Genomic DNA, 16036 nt, shown 5'->3' with positions numbered 1-16036 from the left:
ATGAAAACTCGCTATTCGAAATTAGGAACTACATGTAGAAAACAATATCCACGGGAAGTGCTTCAGTACAGGCAAGGCTGTGACAACCCTGAGTGCTTCTGACTCCCAACCCCTTTCTGTTCACTAGTAAAGGGCGGCACCTTTGGATCTGAACAAAAACATCCTTGTCCGAGCCTAACAATCAATCCTCAGAGCCAGGGATGCCTCTTTAGATGCCCTAGAGCTTCAGCTAGGCATCAGAATTGCAGGGCGAACAATTTAATCTTAATCCCCGACTGACTTACAAATAAGTGAGACTCACGCTATGGCTATTTTATTTGGCTCTGACAGTTACTAGGGGTCACGCCTTATCTACTTGTCTTTTTTTTTTTTTGACTTCTTCTAGACAGGGTTTCTCTGTATAGCCCTGGCTGTCCTGGAACTCACTCTGTAGACCAGGCTGGCCTCGAACTCAGAAATCCGCCTGCCTCTGCCTCCCAAGTGCTGGGACTAAAGGCATGTGTCACCACCGTCCAGCCGCTATCTACTCTTCTACCTGTAGGCCTGGCTACCTTCCCAGTGGTGTACACAAGATACGGGCTGATTCTCCTGGCCATGTGTTCATAGTTCTTCTTCCCCTCAAAATGGCTTCCTCCTCCTTTCTCGTTCCTCCTCTTTTCCCCAGGCCACTCCCCCTCCAGCCAAGTCACTCCAAACCCACCTACCTCCAATCCTTCCAATAACTGGCTGTAGCCAATTTTATTTAACCAATAGTTTCAAATCAAGGAACAAGGTTTGCACAACAGAAGCTTGTCAATGTGAAAAGTCACTCATAGACCTAGACCTTCAGGTATAGAATTTAACATTACAATACATAGCAATAGACCAAACCTCAGCACCGAAGACTGGGACTATGGTAGCTCCATAGGCAAATCCATCGATGTGTCTAGTAGAGATCCTGATATTGAACTTGCTCCCCCAATGCTGGTGAGATAGGTCTGTCATTAAGGATGCTTGCTGCCATGGCAACCATCTAAGTTGGATCTTGCAGACCCACATAGTAGAAGTAGAGAAGTGTCTACTTGCAAAATGTCCACATGGTGCCACGATGCACCATGATGTGTGTACACATGTATGCTTGTGGGCACGCATGTGTACGAAAGTGATGTGAAAAAATTATTTAAAAAGCTAAAGAGTATATGAAGAAATATCTATATGGGCCAGGTACAGAGGTTCATCCCTGGCCTGGGGAGGCAGAAGCAGGAGACCACGAACACAAGGGCAACCTGGCTTGCATAGGAAGTTCTGAGGGAGCCTAGAGTGTGCTGGGAGACCCTGTCTCAAAAAGTGAAAATAAGCCGGGCAGTGGTGGCACATGCCTTTAATCCCAACACTTGGGAGGCAGAGGCAGGTGGATTTCTGAGTTCTAGGACAGCCAGGGCTACACAGAGAAACCCTGTCTCAAAAAACCAAAAAAAAAAAAAAAAAAAAAAAAAAAAAAAAAAAAGCTTTAAAAAGTGACAATAAAACAGACAAGTTTGTAGATCTCTGCTCCAAATTGTTCATGGAGGATATGTCATCATTTGGGAGTGTAAGAAACCTTTTGTTGTCTGATTTACTGATCTCTGAATGTTGCCATAGCTCACAGGGATATGCTATTTTTTTTTTCTTATCAGTGGCCCAATGAGGGCTCAGGTCCTGGCTGTGCAGACCACCTCAATCTCACAGAGCTGGTAACAGCTGGGACGATTAAATTTCCTTTCTTCCTCTCATTTCCAGACTGCCTGCTGCAACCACCTTCTGATGGACAAAGAACCCCAGTGCTTTCTCATCCTTGCTCGGAGATGCTGGCAGTTTGGGGAAAGCACCAGTGCAGAAGGTGCTAAAAATAACCTCCAAACACCACAGCACCCGCTTCCCCTAGGCTCAGGTCGCTATTAATAGCCTAAGGATAATGCTCAGGCCCCTCACTGAACTCCTGAAAGTGTGGCCTGAGAGGCAACCTCACTCTTACTAGATCAGAAGAGAGTCTTCCAGGAGAGACCGTGTTCAGTCAGGAAGAACTGAACACTGAGGGAGCCAGACCACCCTGAAGGCTTTCACCTAAAACTCCCCTGGGAGATGGTCCACCTTGGTAGAAAAAAAGGAGACTTCAACTTGCTCCTCCCCCCACCCCAGTGAAAATTCCTCTATCTTGGGTAGTAGGAGAGAACTCTCATATAAATCATCCATTTCAAAACTCAAAACTTGCCTTCCTGGGGACTGCCTGCCTGCATTGCAAACTCCTAATGTGTAAATACATTTGTGGTCTAGTTAGGAAGTTGACAGTGGGGTAGGAAATATCCTTCCTCGGCTCCTCACACTATAGAGCAGCACACACTAATGACCAACTGTTTGGTTGCAACTATAATTTTTTGAGGTCTCTTCTCTCCTTCCTGTGAATTTCTGGGTTCATTTGTTGGTGGTTCACAAAATAACAGGAGAGTCTCCAACGCCCAGGAACTGTCTGGCACTTTTATTTGGTCTGAGGGCCTGTCTTTTAGATACCAAGGCAAGCTTTTAACTAACCCCTCCACCCCCCACCTTCAAGCCTAGAGACACCAGCCCACAGCAGAAAACATCTTAAGACTGTTTAGAGCAGGCAGCTATTGTTGACGTGTTCTGTTTTGCGTTTTTTTTTTTAGTAAAGAGAGAAACCCTGCAGATTTATGAAGATATATAAGGCCTCCTGACAGGCGCAGATACAAAGAAAGGTAAAAAGAAACAATGGACTCACAGAGAAAAAGCAAAACAAACAAAAAACGGAGCCATTCTGTCTGTAAAGTGCAGGACATAAGATCTTAGGGGCCAACTGTTAGCATTTCTTACAGGCTCCGCTCCCCAGTTACCTGTCAACAGCCAGATGTTCATGACTCACTATAAAAGGAGCTGCTCACCCCCCTCCTCACTTTCTTGATCTTTCTCTTGCTCTCTTACCTTCTTCCCCCTCTGTCCCTTCTCTCCCCATTCCTCTTCCTCCTCTATGTGCTCATGGCCAGCCTTTACCCTCCCCCCCCCCAACCCCCCCCAGAGAACAAGACCAGAAAGAGAGGTTGTTCATTCATTCCAGCCTTTGGAATCTCAGCTTTCCCAAGGTTCACACTGGGCTCTGTTCACTGATGTAAGCAGGCTGAGAGCCCGGCCACCAGCAGACTGACATCTGACCCAATTCCATTACATGATGGCGTTTAAAACTGTAATAGCCAGGAAAATGTAGGGTAGGAACCCAAAGGTTACACATACTCCCACGTGAGCATGACCCTTACCACGGCTTTCAAAGAAATCCATGAGGCGGCCTCCCAGACAAATGACCTGTTTCAAACACCCCACAATGGACTGTGCTGTATATATGTCTTCAAGTTCTGGGGCCGGAGAGGTGGCTCAGTGTTTAAGAACACTGGCTGCTCTTCCAGAGGTCCCGGGGTCAATCTCCAACTGTCTGTAACTCCAGTCCCAGGGGATCTGATACCCTCACACGGCAGCAATGCACATAAAACAAAAATAAGTCATTAAAGCAAAAACTGAAAAAAAAAAAGTGACTGAATTAAGATAGATTTTTTTTCTTACGTTGACAGTGAGAAGAGACCGTTGCATGATGATCCCACAGGAAGGTGGGATTTTTGGGTGTACCTCTCTTCCCCCCCCCCCCCAGATTCCCATTTCTAGGATGTGTGATGGATAATCTTGTCAACTCGAGGATCTAGAAGGAAAATCTCTGGGCAGGGCGTGTGAGGATGATCTAGATCGGGTTAACGGACTTGGGAAGACCCCTGTCTTCCCAATGTCAATACATGGGTGTCAGTATTCCTTGGGTTACAGTCCAGAACTGTAACCAAAGTGAGCAACCGCGCTGTGTTACCAGGGCGCCGGACTATGAATGTCACGTGACCACATAGCTGAAGCTCCCTCGGCCGCGTCTTTCCTGTCACCATGAACTGAACCCACAAACCTGTAAGCCAAAACAAATCCCTCCTGCAGCAGCTTTGTCGCGTGTTTTATAGCAGCCGTGAAACACAGTCATCAAGAAGCCACCCCTCAGACAAGCTGCTACCTGTGAATTCATCGGATTTGAGGGTGTACAGCACTCAAAGACGGGGGTCCTCGTCCTGGCCGGTGCTGCATGGAAGAATAAAGTATAACTGTGCTGCAGAGAAAGTCAGAAGCAAGTCAAACAACCCCACAGCACTTGGTGAGTCAAGAACATGGAGAACAAAGAGCCCTGTCATATTTCAGCTCTCTCTGAGACCCCGCTCTGAAATGCAAGGGACAATCTGGTTGTGACACAGTTCCATGCGAATTAATTAATTAATTAATTTTTTTTTTTCGAGACAGGGTTTCTCTGTGGAGCCCTGGCTGTCGCTGGAACTCACTCTGTAGACCAGGCTGGCCTCGAACTCAGAAATCTGCCTGCCTCTGCCTCCCAAGTGCTGGGATTGAAGGCGTGCACCACCACTGCCCGGCCCATGCGAATTTAAAATAAGAACACCATAACGATTTCTGAGGCCTAAAGAAGGGCGAATAGCGATTATGGAATCTGAAATGTATTGGGTTTTTTGTTTGTTTGTTTGTTTTGTGGTTTTGTTTTTTTGTTGTTCTTTTTTTATTTTTTTTTTGTTTGTTGGTTTTTTTGTGTGTGTTTGTTTTGTTTGTTTGATTTTTTTTTTTTTTTGGTTTCTTTTTGAGATGGGAATCTCATCTATCCCGAGCTATAATCCAACTAGCTACACAGTGAGGGTAACCTCAGACTTACAATCCTCCTGCCGCTGCCCCCTGACTGCCGAGAATAATAGGCCAGCAACAGCTAACCCAGGGTATGAGGTGCTAGGGACGGAAGCCAGGACTTGGTGTATAGATAAAGGCTTGGCCAACTGAGCCACATCCACTTCCCAGCCCTGAGGGAAGCCTGCTTTTCCTGGGACCTGGGCTAAAACACTGCTTTCTAGTCTCCTCCAAGATCCAGTCATCCTTAAGAACCCCTGCTCTGGCAGGTTAGCAATTTCTCTTAGAAGATAACAACTTTGCATGGGATGTCAAGGTCTTTCTACATGGAGGTTACAAACATGGAAATATTACAAGGCAGCTCCCTGCAATGACGACACTGAGATTTTTAAATCCAAAACAGGGTGTGTGGACTACAAGCTAACATGCGATCAATAAGCTCTGACGACTTATCTTTTCTAGGTCTGTCTTGGTCGTCTTTAATGTGTTTGTTTTGTTTTGTTTTGTTTCCTGAAACAGGGTTTTTCTGGATCGCCGTGGCTGTCCTGGAATTCACCTTGTATCCCAGGCTGGCCTCGAACTCAGAAATCCTCCTGTCTCCGCCTCCCAAGGGCTGAGATTAAAGGCGTGCACCACCACCGCCTGGCAATGTTTTGTTTGTTTTTTAAAGATTTATTAATTATTATAAATAAGTGCATTGTAGCTGACTTCAGACGCACCAGAAGAGAGCGTCAGATCTCATTACGGGTGGTTGTGAGCCACCATGTGGTTACTGGGATTTGAACTCAGGATCTTTGGAAGAACAGTTGATGCTCTTACCTGCTGAACCATCTCCCCAGCCCCATCGTCTTTAATGTTAACGCACTGCTTAGTCTAGGATACTTTTAAGAGCCCCCATGTTCATAACCAGTGCTTACAGATTTCTGTATTTGTTAATTAGAACAATGATTAGCACACACCCACTTAATCCCTCAGAGAGTCAACAGTAAGCATCTCACATCTGATCTGCTGCTGAAGTGAGCATCCTAGGAAGCAGGTGACATCTGCGCACCCAGCCGTGTGAGTGATATTGACCATGGTCATACCCTTCCTTTCAGTGGTCATGCCCTCGAATTTTAGTTCTGGTTTCCTAACAGCGACTGCATTTCCCCAGTTTAGCGCTCCCACTGGAGAGAAAGTGGATCCACGGAAATATCCGTCACTGCCCATTTAAAACTTCCTACTGGGTTTTTTAAAATATAGCTTCTGTTGTCATAGAAATAACTTTTCTGTGTAGGTGAAGTGCTTGCTGGGAAACATGGGGAACTGAGTTTAGATTCCCTCCCAAAACCCACAATAAAGCCGGATAAGAATTTCTACTGCAGTGCTGTGGGGACTGGAACAGGTAGACATGGGGGCGGTGGGGCAGGGGGAGGTGTCCTGCTTTAGACGGAATGGTGAGCTCAGGCTCAGAAAAAGACTTCGTCTCAAAAAGGAGGGTTGAATGAAGAAGTAGCAACACCAGGCTTTAGCCTCTATACACACACACACACACACTACAAGGAGGTTTGTGGGACTTCAAGGCAAATTTCCACCTCCAATATAGCTTGTTCTGACTGTGACCTCTCAATAACTCACAGTCCTGTTGTACAGTCTGACCCACCAGTCTTGGTTCTTTCCTTCAGGGCATGTGAGTAATCCCCAAGCCTTGGTGTCTGAGATGGGAAAGTCCAAATGGGAGAAAACAGTAAGTTCAAGGCCAGCCTGTTCTACATACCTCCCGTCAAATTCTAAATCAGATAGTTCTCGAAAGACCCAGGTCTTTATTTATTGACCTCCTTTACTTAAAAACCTTAGATAAATAGAGTATGTTAAACCTTGTGGGTTGTTATCATTTATCTTTCCATTTCTGAAATCCAGCTCGTTCTTAAAATACTACAGTGCAAGATCGGTCTAGTAACTCACACCAAAGCTAGCGGTCTGCGTTAGGGTTCCACTGCCACAGTGAACACCATGACCGAAAGCAACATGGAGAGGAAAGGGTTTACCTGCTGGGAACTCTCAGGTTGCATCACAGAGGGAAGTCAGGGGAGGAGCCTGGAGGCTGGAGCTGATGCAGAGGCCACGGAGGGGTGCTGCCTACTGGCTTGCTCTCCAGGGCTTACTCAATTTATTTCCTTATGCAACTCAAAACTGCCAGGCCGGGGTGGCATGGCACACAGGGGCCTAGGACCTTCCACATCCATAATCAATCAAGAGAATAGTCCACAGCCGTGCCCACCAACCAGGAGGCAATTCCTCAATTGGCATTGCTCTCCCCAAATATATCTAGGCTTGTGGAGAAACAAACAAATGATTCTGGCATACTAACATGCAACAGCTTCCGATCAGGAAGCACTGCACATTCATAAGTTCATTTCTGGTTTTTTGTTTGTTTTGTTTTGTTTTGTTTTGTTTTGTTTTCGACAGGGTTTCCTTGTACAGCCCTGAGTGTTCTGGAACTAGCTATGGAGAGCAGGCTGGCCTTGAACTCACTGAGATCTGCCTGCCTCTGTTTCTTCCCAAAGTGCCTGATTAAAGGTGTGCACACCACCTTAATAGCATCACCACAGGCTATAGGTACCTTTCAGTCTTTCAATAATCTTGACATGAACAGAATAACATCTTACCCACCACTTTTTACACGAGTTTGTGTGTGTGTGTGTGTGTGTGTATGTGTGTGTGCACATGTGCAAGTGTGTATGCTCGTGAAGTTTATTTGGGGGGAGGGGCGGGCTGTACGTACTTTCATTTGTCAGGAACCCACCTTGTAAATTAAGCTGGCTGGCCAGCGAGTCCCCAGCCGGTTTTCCTTCATCTTTCTGCTTCACTGGTACTATTCCAAGTGCACATCACTCAGTCTGGCTTTTTTTTTTCTTAAAACATGGTCTCTAGGGAATCAAACTTGTGTCCTTGAGCCTTGTGAACACTTCACTGGTTAATCCATCTCCCCTATCTTATCCCCTATTTTTATGGATAGGAAAATTGAAGATGAAAGAATTCATGCTTCTGCTCAATCCACACCTTGCTACATTGTATTAGTTATGCCTCCGCTCAATCCACACCTTGCTACATTGTATCAGTTGTGCTTCCGCTCCATCCATACCTTGCTACATTGTATCAGTTGTGCACAGAGCACAGATGTGCAGCTCCTCCTGTCCCTCAGAGCCAACACCAGAAGCACTGGCAATTCCAAAAGGAATCAGAGGAGAAAAGGAATCTCAGGTACAAATACGAGACATTTGCAGTGACCCCCGGCTAATCAAATGTTGTCACACGTAGGACAGTGAGAAGCTCCTATTATGGTTTACTGTTTTCTTCTTATTTTTCAAGACTGTCAATATTATGTCTCCTCTTTATTTTCAAATAATGTGTATATAGTTTAAAGATTGCTTGTTTTATACCCATATCAGGGCAAAGTCTAACAGAATCCTCAATACTTAGAAACTTAGTTGAATTAATGCTTTTATAGCCATTTTAAGCTCATCAACACACAACTATATTCACAAAAAAATATTTTCATCTTTCCAGAATTCTTGTCAGTTTGGGCACTGAAGTTGGGTTCTACTGAGGATAAACACATTTCCTACTCATTTAAGGAGAATGGAGGTTTTCTGCGGAAAAAAATTTCCATATCAAATCTCAGTATTATCTTCGTGCTTGACGTTCAGACAAATAAATAAAAAGAGAACAGTAACGAAAGGCGTCACCAGAAGGCATCTTGAGATGAGAGCACAGAGCTACCTGCCGTGTGTCAAGCCTCCAGGTAAGCCAGGCTGCCAGTGATAACTGCGGGTTCTGAATGGGACGCTAGGGGGCGTGTTACTCCGGAGCTGACCGCCCAGGTTCCTGTGAGGAGCCAGCCGGTGGCCAAGGAGGAGTAGAGGACATGGGACCTCACTCGAGAGAAATAAGCAACAGAACTTACTATAGAGAAGCTTCGCTTTTGCAAATTCACTCCACAAAATAGCAAAACTACTCAGTGATCCACCCCACCCCCCTCCATGAACAACAAAGCCACCTGCCTGAAGAGCTAAGGGCCAGCCATGCGGGAGGCATACCAAATCATAGGATGGCAAAGTGTTATGTAAGTATACTTATATATTATATATATTTATATAAATTAATAAGCTGAGTTAAAGAAGATAGTTAAATGGCTTTTAGCCATATCGTTAAAGTGGTTTCATCCCTGTAAAAGGCAGTATTACTGTGTGGAATCCCTTTACAGATAGATATAAATGTACTCTAAAGGTTTTCAGGATACTATGCTGTTTTTACAAAACAGAAAAGGAAATATAATACGGCGTGGTGCTCGTGACTGTAGCTCTAGGACTTTGGGGACAAAGAAAAGAGGTCTGAGAGATTAAGGGATACATGAGTTAAACGCTGAGACTCTCACTCAAACGAAGAAAGGCTGTGTGTCTGTGTGAGGGTGTGCGGGCATGAGAATGTGTCAGTCTATGTGAGCGTGCGTGTGTGTGTTTGTGTCTTTGAGTGTATGTGCATGCATATGTGTGCCTGTGTGTGAGTGTGTACCTGAGAGTGTGTGCACAAGTATGTGTCAGTGTATGTGAGTGTGCATGGGTGAGTCTGTGTGTTAGTGTGTTTGTGCATGCATATGAGTGCCTTGTGAATGTGTGCGTGCACACGTATGTGTCAGTGTACATATACATTTTGTGTATATGTGTGTGTTTGTGTGTTTGTGTGTATGAGTGAGCATGAGCATGTGTCTGTGTATAGGAGTGTGCGTGTGTGTGTGTATTTGAGTGTATATGCATGCATGTATGTGTCTGTGGGTGGGTGTGAATGCATGTGTATGTGCATGTATATGTATTTACGTATGTGTGTGCATTTGTATGTGTGTGTACATGTCTGTGCATGTGCACTTTTGTGTGAGCACATGCATGTGTGTACGTGTGTATTCATATGTTTTAAAGAGTAGAGAAAGGATTTGAATTTCAAAAGTCTAAAATGTTAAGTGTAATTTAAAATGTTTATATAGCTCTCTCTTTTTATTCTGTGACAAAGTGTATTTGTCTCCAACACTAAAATATACTCTAACATAAGAAGAAATGAAGATAGAAGAAGATAGTCAGTATCAATCCAACACTAGGTAGATGCCTTTCACCTCTAACAAGAGAGCAGAAATGTGACGTGTGACACATCCCTGGGTCCCAGGAAGGGTGACCTGACTCTGCTTCTCTGGCACTTTCAAAATTGACACTTCTTTTGTCTGCTTTTGATTTCTTTTTACACATTTACTGAATTGTACACCTTTTGTATTCATGCTTAAAATGTTAACTCCACCACCCTAGACACAATCCGGTGTCTGCCTTAGGAGCGATGGTTATGAGACTAGTCTGCAGTTTAGGACAGGTTTCATAGTGTCCCCTTTAAGAAATTTCTATGCACAGAACTTAAACATTTCTGATTTATTCAATTATATATTTTTACCAATATTATAATATGGAGCCTCTTTACAGGATAAAGAGAAAAGTACATGATGGTGGTGGTGATGATGGTGATATGTACATATATGTATATATGTGTACAGGGTTTTTATAGCATATAGCTGAGATTAAATACTAGTAAGTTACTCATTGGAGTCATGAAAATAATAAGCCATGAGTTTTAAATTTCAGTTTGAAAATTCAATCATTCAATCCTGTGCCTAATCACATCTCTGACAGAGATTGCTCCAAGCATACCATTTTAGTTCTAACACAAAGAATTTACAAAACAAAAAAACAAACAAAACAAAACAAAACAAAAAAACAAAAAAACATCATGATGTCACTACGACAGGAGAACAAATTTGTTGGTTTTGATTTTTTTGGGGGGAGGGGACTGGTTTATACATAGACTTTAATCATGTGACCTTTATACACATGATTGACAACAAAATTAAAGGGGAAATGACTGGCAGCGTTGTCCTTAGACCACCCAGGATCTTGCTCTTCCGGGTCATTAATGCTTAACTTCACTGCCAAGGCTTGCTTTGGCTCTATTTCACAGAGACAGGGGATGACATCGCACCTCTTAAAGGGATACACAGCTGGCTCCAGAATCATTTCAGCTGTATGTAGACCCTTCTTGCAAAGGACCCTTAGTGTGTTGTCTGATGCTCTGAGGCAGGACAGTCATGCTACTGGGAGTGACAGCCAAGTCTCTGTGCATACAAGCAGAGAGCTGCTGCTGCTGTGTCTTATGTCAGTAAGGATGAGAATATATAGATCTTAAGATGCAATTTCAGCCTCAGAGACATCAAGACGTGGGAGGGATTCTGCTGAGACCTGAGAATATACAACTTTCATATTCACTTCTTGCTCATCTACAATTATGAATCTGAGACTTTTCATATCTCCTATCCTATAATTATAAAAATGTAAGTTAATTCTTGTGCTCTCAACTAAGTATTTAATGAGACGGGACGCAAAACACTTTGTAAATATCCATGTCTGAGATTTCACAACTAACGAAACTACGCATATGTTAGGTCTCAACAAAACGCCGCTATTACAACAATAAATATAAACACAGTTAGTTTTTTAAGTCATCCATATAACTACCAAATTCAAGCATATGGTTTTTCTGAAGGATCTTGGGCACTTTGGGAATCTCCTGTGGCATTCCAACAAACAGATTTACTTACTGTGACCATCCAACCATCAGGACCATCATGCGCTCCGAACGTGTGACATCTCTGGTATTTTTAAGAATATAGTTGGTTGTAATAGTAATATCCTGGATATTTGATGCATATGGTCATAAAATATAAGAATGGAATTGTTTTACTAAATGCACCAAATCAAGCATCTCTGCCTCCTTTGTCTTATTGTAGTGCCTACTGACAAATTACAGGGGGTTGAAATTTAACTACACTACCTAATGGCAAACCTCTTCAGCCAGGAAAGGGTAAAGAGACCAGAGAAGAGCAAGCTTTGGATTCCAGCAGGTAGGAAGGCTGGGCCAGCCACACAGCCACTGGCTGAGTGCAGACTTGGTCACTAATGAAGCAGTGAAACCAGAACCTCCCCCTACCCCACCCCACCCCCCTCTCTCTTTTAAATAGTACATATTAAGAAAATGGAATAAGGGACGCAAATCTCATAGACTCTACCCAACACATAGCAGGGATCTGGGGTATGTTAATTGTGCTTTCTAGTTTTCTGAACTCATTTATCCATATTACATATTTAATAAGATCAATACCTCCCTGACATGTTCTGATCTGGAATCACAGACTTTCAGTGTCCCCGGGAAGCTACTGAGCCCCTCAGGCACCTCTCATGGGAGTCTCTCTCTATTCCTTTCACTACACGAAATGCATTCAGTGCCATGAGGAATGGGATGTGTGCCGCCACCTATCAAATCCCTTTTGTAACGATGCCTTGGGGGGGGGGCATGGAGAGAGGGTACGAGGGAAACCAGAAATTATCATTTCAGTAATCACAAGAGTGTAAAATTACATAAAAAGACAGACTATAGACATACAGGTAGATAGGTGATAGAAAAAAAGATTGGTAGATGAAGATAAAACAGTTTGTCGGACAAATAAACGTTAGATGCTAGACAGACAGACAGGCAAGTGACAAATGGATTCGGTGTAGAGATTCCAGATGACAGCTAGACTCAGATTTGATGTTTCAGACAGCCATGTTTATGCATAACCTCTCAGAACTCAGTTCAAAACTCAGAGGGCAAGCTAGTTGGTTATCTCTTTGCTTATTATCAGCCTTAAGATGTTTACTTAAGAATATTATTAGTCAACAGGTGATGATCACACATGCATTTAATCCCAGCACTTAGAAGAAAGAGACAGGCAGATCTCTGGGCTGGAGGCCAGCCTGGTTTACAGAGGGAGTTCCAGGACAGCCAGGGGCTATCCAGAGAATCTTGTCTCAAACAAAACAAAATGCAACCAAAGAGTATTATTAGTCCCAACCCAACATCTAGAGTTTTCCTGCGTAGTTATCAACCCTAACAGCATTGACCCCCCCTTTTAGAACATGATGGCTCTCACTTCTTCTGCTGTGTTCCTATTGGCTCGCCACTTAGTTCAAGAGGCGCCCTTCTGCAGAGAGCCTTGTCAAATGAACAGCAGCCCTCACACACTGGCCCTGTTCTGGAAGCCAGTGTCTTATGGGTCTTGGGTGAGTCCTTGCATCTTCATCTGCCTTAGCCTTTTAGAACTTCTACAATTGGAGCCCTTTCCCTACACACAATTCAAAAGGAGCTGACGTAGGAGACACCATTGTCTTTCACCCTCAAAGTCACTTCCTTTGCATCATGTGTGTGTTGTGTGTTTGTATGTATCTGTGTGTCTGTATCTGTGTATCTGCGTGCATATCCCTGTGTGTTTATGTGTATCTGCGTGTTTGTCTGTATTTATCTGTGTGTCTGTGTGCATCTCTTGAGTCTCTCTGTGTGTGTATTTGTGTGTGTGTCTGTGTGTACCTATGTGTGTATCTATGTTTATCTGTGTGTATGTCTCTGGGTGTGTATATTTGTGTGTGTGTCTCCGTGGCATATCTGTGTGTCTATGTGTGTCTGTGTGTATCTGTGTGTGCATGTATGTTTGTGTGTATCTGTGTGTGTGTGTATCCATGTGTCTGTGTGCATCTCTTGAGTCTCTCTGTGTGTGTATCTGTGTGTGTCTGTGTGTATCTATGTATCTGTATGTATATTTGCATATGTCTCTGTGTGTATCTGTGTGTGCGCATCTCTGTGTGTGTGTACCTGTGTGTCTATGTGTGTCTGTGTGTATCTGTGTGTGCATGTATGTTTGTGTGTATCTGTGTGTGTATTTGTGTGTGTCTCTGTGGGCATATCTGTGTGTATGTGTGTCTGTGTGTGTGTATCCATGTGTCTGTGCGTCTGTGAGTCTCTGCACGTGCAGGCTGGGAGGTCAGAGGGCAACTTTCACTGTCATTCTTCAGGTGCTGCCCACCATGTGTTTACGATAGGATGGTTCACTAGCCTGGAGCTCACCAAGTAGGATATGCTGGTTGGCCACTGACCTCTGGGGAGTCTCTTGTCTCTGTCTTCCAGGGCTAGGATTCCGAGCTTATGCCGCCACGGGGTTCTGGGGGTAGAACTCAGCTCCTTCATGCTTGCGTGGCAAGCGTTTTGCCTATTGAGCTATAGCTCAACTATTAGCATTTGTTCTGAGATCTCTGCTTACTGCCAGCCAGCTTCCAGACACTGCAACGGCATGGGATGTTGGAGCCCACACTCCAAAGTGGTTGCTTTTGCTGGCATAGGACAAGCCAAAACACACCGTGAACTCCATGTAAAAACCAAAGGCACAATTGAGTGGTGGTGCATAACCTCAACATGGGGTGGGTAGGCAGAGGCAGTCGTGACCGCACAGCAACCAGTCGGAGCAACACAGTGAGACCCTGTCTCAGTAAAAGCAGAAAGCTGGGGACATGACTCAGTGGTAGAGCCCAGGTTTTGTGTTCAGCCCCCACAACCTCGTACAAAAACTCCACTCAACGGATATGGGCATATCAGACATTTCATTTTAATGTTTCAAGATGCATTTGGGAGAAGGTTTTTTTTTTTTTTCCTGCATCCTTAAGTACATGCTTTCCTAGTAGCAATGTCTGCCATTTATTTGCTATACATTTTGAGAACCATAATATTCCTAATTATGAAATACTTTACAGAAAGTACATCTCATGATATTTCAATACCATAACTCAATGTATTTATCATGTGAGGCTCTTAAAAAATTGTTGGGGGGGAAGTACATGATTTTGAAATGAAAATATAACCAGCTTCCATCTTGGGTTTCTCTACAAGAAACACACTTTTCGGTTGGGTATTTCTTTCATTTGAAAATACAATTTTATTTTAAAAAAAATTCCTTTAGAAGTAAAGAGAAACAATAAGAGAAAAAAATATTATAAAGTTTTTGTACAAATATATGTACAGCAAGACTCTACAGAAAAAGATTTCGGTACAGAGTCTATATTGTAATCAAACGCACTCTACTAGAATCAAAACCAGAGGATCTCCTGCTTTGGAATACACATAAACTGAAAAGTTAAGGAAAAAAAAAATCACTCAAAGAGGAAGGCTGCATTGTTCTGTATCTGAAATTGAGACTGTGAATGGCTCGCCTGAATGAATCGACGTGTCTTCTAACAGACGTCAAACCCAGCAAGCTCTCTGTGCTGTGGCACTCACGTTTTCCAGTGGACCATGAGGTCATTTTTACCGACTGAAGTTTTCATGAGATTGTGCACCATTAAAAAAGGAAGGAAACGCCGGGCGGTGGTGGTGCATGCCTTTAATCCCAGCACTTGGGAGGCAGAGACAGGCAGATTTCTGAGTTCGAGGCCAGCCTGGTCTACAGAGTGAGTTGCAGGACATCCGGGGCTACACAGAGAAACCCTACCCCAGTCGTCAGATCTAGGAAGCTGAGACTTTGAGGACAACCCTTGGGTCCTAGGAAGAGAGCGCAAACCCACAAGCAAATGTGTTTCCAACACTGCCTTCTGTCCATCCACCGTCTCCCACATAGCAGGGTAGTTAATAATGACCCATTTGGATGCTAACCTTCTCCTTGTTACAATTAAGCATTCAGCAACCTGTAGTGGAAATTCCCAGGGCATGTAACTTATCTGGTTTGGACTCCAAAGAGAATGGCCCCAAAGGAGGGACTGGTAGCTGTCCATCACACTAGGGATAGTTCAGAAAGCTCTTTGGAAAACTGCTGAAAGGCTTGCTCTCATCCCCCATCCTAAATAAGAAACAACTAACACTAGGGTTACCTTAGAAGAACCAAGCACAGGCAGTCAACATAACTGTTAGCCAGCGCGCACGTGCTATCACAAGCCTCCCACCATTTCTCTCTGGAAGAAGTCTTAAGCCAGGGGTGACAAGGCCCGCCATCGATCTTCTAGCCAGAGGTCGGCGTCTCTCCCCTGGACCACTGTTCACGTTATCAGTTCTAGAACGTTCAGTGCTCGGTGCTGGGAGCTGTCCTCTCGGGTCTGGCACTCGTGTATCAAGCACAAAGTCCTCCTCAGGCATGCTGCTGAAGCTCCGTTGCTTTGGTGTGATGCTCTGGGGTGACCCAGGTACTGTGTGCTAACGTTCTGGGAGGGGCTCCTATCTCCATTCAGGTTGCACTAATATCAGGGTTTCCCCCACAGGTTCCCCCTTCTACTCCCTTCCCTCTATGATAATCATAAACACCAGCGTATGATTCTTCTTCTTCTTCTTCTTCTTCTTCTTCTTCTTCTTCTTCTTCTTCTTCTTCTTCTTCTTC

General features: G+C 44.1%; 1 protein-coding gene and 3 long non-coding RNA genes across 9 annotated transcripts in view; 3 read left to right on the top strand and 1 right to left on the bottom strand.

The window, feature by feature from the left end:
- LOC116074822 overlaps positions 1-4210 on the top strand; it is a 6310-nt gene extending 2100 nt beyond the window's left edge. The window contains exons 2-5 of one of the 2 annotated variants that reach the window (XR_004112295.1): positions 1759-1858; positions 2664-2732; positions 3594-3629; positions 4023-4210. This is a non-coding gene — a long non-coding RNA (uncharacterized LOC116074822). Of the gene's footprint in view, positions 1-1758; positions 1859-2663; positions 2733-3593; positions 3630-4019 lie in introns of both variants that reach the window. The other variant, XR_004112296.1, reaches the window with a different exon arrangement.
- Ank3 (ankyrin 3) overlaps positions 1-16036 on the bottom strand; it is a 642120-nt gene that overhangs the window by 475155 nt on the left and 150929 nt on the right. The gene's annotated exons all lie outside the window — the stretch shown is intronic.
- Positions 5639-7309, top strand: LOC116074826. Its single transcript, XR_004112301.1, has 3 exons — positions 5639-5796; positions 6402-6463; positions 7186-7309. It is a non-coding gene; the product is annotated as an uncharacterized LOC116074826 (long non-coding RNA).
- On the top strand, positions 7569-11797 carry LOC116074824. 2 transcript variants are annotated; one of them, XR_004112299.1, is made up of 3 exons: positions 7569-7980; positions 8287-8521; positions 11597-11797. It is a non-coding gene; the product is annotated as an uncharacterized LOC116074824 (long non-coding RNA). The 2 variants fall into 2 exon arrangements; XR_004112298.1 differs by having other exon boundaries at positions 8287-8842.

This window comes from Mastomys coucha, unplaced genomic scaffold (assembly GCF_008632895.1).
Source record: "Mastomys coucha isolate ucsf_1 unplaced genomic scaffold, UCSF_Mcou_1 pScaffold3, whole genome shotgun sequence".
In the NCBI taxonomy this organism is placed as follows: domain Eukaryota; kingdom Metazoa; phylum Chordata; class Mammalia; order Rodentia; family Muridae; genus Mastomys; species Mastomys coucha.
This window is presented reverse-complemented; position numbering and strand designations above follow the sequence as displayed.